This window comes from Echinops telfairi, unplaced genomic scaffold (genome assembly GCF_000313985.2).
Source record: "Echinops telfairi isolate 266 unplaced genomic scaffold, ASM31398v2 ScPeMD7_11;HRSCAF=52, whole genome shotgun sequence".
Taxonomy (NCBI): Eukaryota; Metazoa; Chordata; class Mammalia; order Afrosoricida; family Tenrecidae; genus Echinops; species Echinops telfairi.
The window spans coordinates 2,478,403-2,484,294 of record NW_022103908.1 but is presented as its reverse complement, the minus strand read 5'-3'; positions in this window follow the sequence as shown (position 1 = coordinate 2,484,294).

Below are 5,892 nucleotides of genomic sequence, written 5' to 3'. Positions count from 1 at the left end.
AGCATGGCACAGGAATGGGCACTGTTTCCTTCTGCTGGATACTGGGACGCCGTGAGCCCAGTTTGATTCCTGGTACCTAGCAGCTGGGTTGTTTGTCTGTCCTCTCCTCCCCTGGTGGGTTCACTTTATTGGTAGCTCTAGTTGCCCCTTTACTCTTATTTGGGCAGGTGCTGGCACTGTTTTGTTTCCCTTGTTTATTTGGTGTCTAATCTTTCGCACTTATTCTCTTTGCGGTCATCATGTGGTTTCTGTTTAACGTCTGATCTTTAAAATATCTTGTTACCAACTGATTTCCTTAATGGCAAGCCTCTCTCTTTCTCTCCCAACAGTTTTATTGACACATCATTTACATATCATAGAATTAAACATTTCCATCGATCAAACACATCATGGGGAAATTGCACAACCACCACCACATCCATCCTAGAACATTCCTTCCCCACATGGTTGATTCATCCCCTCAGTAAGCTGTGCAATCAACCAGTGCTCCCCCCCTCCCACCTTCACCCCCCACTCTCACACTCCCCGGCCCCTCCCTATTGCACATCCCCCTCCCTCACCTTCCCTGTAACACCTTGTATCAGTTATCATTGTACAGCCACTCCTCCTGGGCTTCACAGCTGGAAAGCCCACAAAAAACAAAACCAAATTGCACTAAGGTGGTAAGGATGAGATCACATTAGTATAAAGACAAAAATAACAAATAATCTGTGAGAGGGAGAAGACCCCATCAACAGTCAAGAAGCCAGGGAAGAAGTTTTTGTTGTGGAACATCTAAGAGATACTTGCCCCCAGAACAAATCTAGGACGTGTCTGTGGGGAGGTCAACTGTCCAAGTGTCATCGAGGGCACAAAGGTCTCTGCCTACTTGTAGGGCTGTCCGTGACTCTTGCCTTTGCCCAGAGGGGATCTGGCAGTGGCTGGCTCTCACTGTCTAATTTGCAGATGGGTTAAAAACTCTCTCTTTTGTGTGGATGTTACATCCATTTCACCTGTGTGTGTCTTCCTCCTTGAAGTACACCTATAAGTGTATTTTGTTATTAAATGCATTTTGTTATTAATCTCATAGAATTCTGGCTGTGTGAAGGACATGCCATCATATTTACCAACAGCATCTTGCTCCCGGTGACTCACATCAGGTTGCTTTCTGGGGTGTTTGGTTTTCTTTCTGGAAGATTCCCTTTGATATTTTTCATAGGACTGGGCTGGTAAAAATAAAGTCCCTTAGATTGTATCTGTGAATGCTCTAATTTTTCTCTCATGGTTTCGATGACAGTTGGTATAGTGGTTATGCTTTGGGCTGCTAACCACACAGCAGTTCAACAGTACCAACCACTGAGGGAGAAAGACCAGGCTTTCTCCTCCCATAAAGAGTTACAGTCTCATGGGCATAGAAAGCCTTGTCTTTTTCCAAGGTGTAGGATAGCACTAAGGAATCACACATCATTCCTCTAGTCCCGTTCCCCCCACTACCATGACCCCGTTCTACTTTACAAATCTGGCTAGACCAGAGAACACACATTGGTGCCTATAAGAGCTCTTGACACATGGAATGCAGGACAGATAAACCCCTTAGGAACAGTAGTGGGAGTTAGTGGCATCATGAGGTTAGAGGGATGGAGAAGGGTGAGAAACGGTACCCATCTGTGTTAGTCTGGGTACTTTAGAGAAACAAATCCACAGAAACTCATGTATAAGACGGTTTTATATAAAGGTTAAGTGCACATCAAGAAAACATCCCAACCCATTTCTGCCCAAACCCACAAGTCCCAACATTCACCCATATGTCTGACACCAATCCACAAAGTCCTCCTCCATCTCACAAAACAGACACTGACACTGACTACAGGAGGAAAGCGGGAATCAGTGAACATGTAAGCATCTCAGCGCTGGCAGGGGTCTCCACATGGCTGCTCCAGCACCCAGAGCTGCATCGGGGTAGGTCCATGTGGCTTCTCCTCGGGGATGTCTTGCAGGAAGTGAGCTTTGCAAGCTGAAGCAGGGAACTGGCTAAGGCAGCTGCACCCTGGTCTGATCATCAGAAACAAGAGACCCGAGAACTAGAAAGGTGAGGCTCACCACCAAGCCATTTATCCCTCCGCCCTTCAATTAACCCACATGTGTTTATCAGCCAGCTTGGCACAATAAACTAACTACCTCACCATCACAAGGTTGGATATATAGCCTGCCCCACCCCCAAGGGACAGATAACAGAAATGTGAGTGAAGGGGGACAATGGATAGTGTGAGATATGAAATAATCACAATATATAATTGAGCAAGGATTCACGAGGGTGGGGGGGGGAGGGGAAAAAGGAGGAGCTGATACCAAGGGCTCAAGTAGGAAATGATGGTGGCAACATATGTACAAATATGCTTGATACAATTGATGTATGGAATGGAATGTTCTAAGAGCTGTAAGAGCCCCCAGTAAAAATGATTTTTAAAAGAGTTACAGTGTCAAGGCAGACCTGCCCTGCCTTACAGGGTAGCTACGGATCAGCATTGACTCGATGGCAGTGCATTCGGGTGGTTTTGAAGCGGGCCGGAGTTCCTTTTTGTGTGTGGTGTGAAGGATGGATTCTGTTTTATTTTTCTGCATGTGTACATCCATTGTTGAAGAGAGTGCGTCTCCATTGAATAGACTTGATCGCTTGCTTCACGTCACTTATTCATAGAAAGTGTTGCTTCTACGTTTCATAAAACTATATTCATAGTTTTATCTCTGGGCTCTTAATTCTATTCCCCTAGGTCTGTGGTTCTCAACCTTCCTAATGCTGCGCCCCTCACATACAGGTCCTCATGTGGTGGTGACCCCCCAACCATAACATTCTTTTCATTGCTACTTCATCACTGTCATTTGCTACTGTGATGAACCAGGCAGCCCCTGTGAAAGGGTCGTTCAACCCACAAAGGGGTCGCGCCCCCCAGGTTGGGCCCCATTAGGGTATCTGTTGTTGGGCCAACCCTAGGCTGTTTTTCACTTTTTCCCGTGAATTCAGAATGGTTTACAGAGCAGATCACAGCTTTACACGCAGCAGTTCACACATGCTGGTTTCGTTCCTCACTGAAATCCCCCAGTGTGCCACCACTCAGCCCCCTTCCTCTCCGAACTTCCTGTTTCCATTCCTCCGCTTTTCCTGTGAGCTTTGTCTTGGGATACCAAAGCCTCTTCAATATCATCGTCTTTGCCAGCTCCCCAAAACCCAGCCTCCTTAGTCAAAGCCACAGTTACTGTATCGACTGGCTGGTGTTGCTTCAAAGTCTTTCAGCTTATTTTCTGCTGTGGGCCACTGTTTCCTCCGAACACCATTTCTCATTGAGTCTGTTAGCTTATTGAGAGCATCCTCAAGGTTGATGATTGCTGGTTTACTATTGTAGCCTTAACACAGCTCTTGGCAAAGATGCGCTGGGGTTGCCCCCCCCCCCCCCCGCACTTACAATAAAATGCATGACACTGCATATAGCAAACCTTACTTGTGGGTGTCAGGACCTTGGTCACACAGTTGCAGCAATCACAGCGTATTCAGCAGGGAGAATACAGCAAGGATACCACTGCCATACTCAGTATTGCTGAAGCTGAACCCAAGAGGGACCCTGCCCCTGCACACAGAAATCCAATCTCTGGACACCGATCTTTGAGATCAAGAACGTTGATTTACTGCAAAGCTCGGATCCTTAGTTCTGACTCCCTGAATAGCTCACACAGTAGTTATACTTTTATGGGTTGGGCAAAAGGTATGCTATGCATCTTCATAAAGATTTTCTGAAAGTCTCATGTTTGCCTATTTTGCAGTCGATCAGTCTTGCTCCCCCCATGTTTGGAACATGGTGCTCTTAGTGTCATCAGTGTGGGCAGTTTAGGCAGAGGGCACTTCGTACGGTCATCTTCAGGACAAAGCTGAATGTGACTGCACCTGCTGCTTGCCAGGCCCACCTGGAATGCCGCCAGTTTGGGCTGGTCCCTACAGCTGCTTTTCTGCAATAGATCTTAGAAGTGAGTCAGCTTTTTGAGCATCTGAGTTGCATCCAGCCTGAGTGGGCCTCTTTGTCAGTGGGTAAGCTGCACAGTTACTGACAATCACAAGATGCCTGTCATTCATTCCCTTACCGAGGGGTCATGAGGAAGAGAAGAGCCAGGCAGGGGAAAGCAGTAGAGCACCAACGACACATACAGCTTTAGATCGCTAATGCTTCCTCCTCCCCACTATCATGACCCCAGTTCTACATTACAAATCTGGCTAGACCAGAGCATGTACACTGGTACAGATAAGAGCTCTTTACATGGAACTCCAGGATAGGTAAACCCCTCAGGACCAATAATGAGAGTAACAATACCAGGAGGGTAGGGTTGGATAGGGGGAGCCTATCACAGCTGATCGACATATTAATACCACCCCACCCCCAGGGGAATGGACAACAGAACAGTTGGTGAAGGGAGACAGCATAAAATGTAAGATACAAAAATAATAATTCAAAATTTATCAAGGGTTCATCAGGGAGGGAGGGTGGGGGAGGGAATGAACAAAAATGAGCTGATACAAAGGGCTCAAGTATCAAGAAAATATTTTGAAAATGATGATGGCAACATATGTACAAAAGTGCTTGACACAATGGATGGATGGATTGTGATAAGAGCTGTAAGGGCTCCCAATAAAATGATTAAAACCAAAAGATATCTGTCATTGTGGTTACTTTCTTTACAGTATTTTTTCAACAAAAGGACTAAAGTAGCCCCTCTGACTCAGAAAAAGTTACATGGTTAAAAAAACAAAAGTCACATGGTTATTCCAACCGCTTGGATGTGAATAAAACACAACAAGATGTGTTTTTTTACAATGTGTTTAAAATACACTCTTATGTTCTGAATGGCACAGTGGAGGTGTGGGGACAGCACCCCCATGGGATTAATAATGGGTGTTACTATAATATTAAATAGAATAATAATTCTGTCCGTTGATATCTTTTGTCCTTAGCCTGATTTTCATCTTATTGAAATTAAATGTTTTGCTTGCCATTTCCCCCCCCCACTGAATCACTGTTTCATCACAGGTAATGCTTACATGATTACCGTATATACTCATGTATAAGCAGAGTTTTTCAACATCTTTTTAATGCAGTTTTGGTGGTAAAATTAAGTGCCTTGGCTGATATTTGGGTCGGCTCATACTCATGTATATACGGTAATCACCGACAATTATTTTCTTCAGTGTTTCTGGGGCCTTTTCACAACATCAGTGTTAACTGAAGCACTCTGTGCACTGAGCTTTGAGCCCTGAGGCTGACCTCACTTCAAAAAGCCAACCCAACGACCCTCTGGCTCCCTTTAAATGCCATTTGCACATTTTCATCACCATTTTCCAGTGCTTGGGGTTTCATCTTCTTAAAAAGAGATTAACGATCAGCACTCGACTCTTTCAGCTCTCCCACAGCACTCTTCAACTGAACTGGAAAACCAGGCTCGCTGCCATCAGGTTGATGCTGACTCATAGTGACCCAATAGGACAGGGTAGAATTGCCCCTGCGGATTTCCAAGACTTTAACTGTTTATGGGAGTAGAAAGCCCAACATTTCTCCCAAGGAGAAGCTGGTGGTTCTGAACTGCCGACCTTGCAGATCTAAGCCCAACTCCTAACCACTATGCCACTGGTACACCCATCTTTTCAACTAGGTTTTATTATTCACTGCAGTAGCCACACAGGAAACTCACTGACAGTGCTTGTGATTAAAGGGTTCGTTTTGGAAGTCAACAGCTTACAGTTCAGGTGGAAATGCGCAGGATGGAGTTGTTCGCTGACGACTTAGTACAGAATTATTTTAGGGATGTTGATAAATGCCCTAAGGGAGTCCACTCTGCCATAAGCTTCAACTGGTAAGCACCCAGCTCCAACTC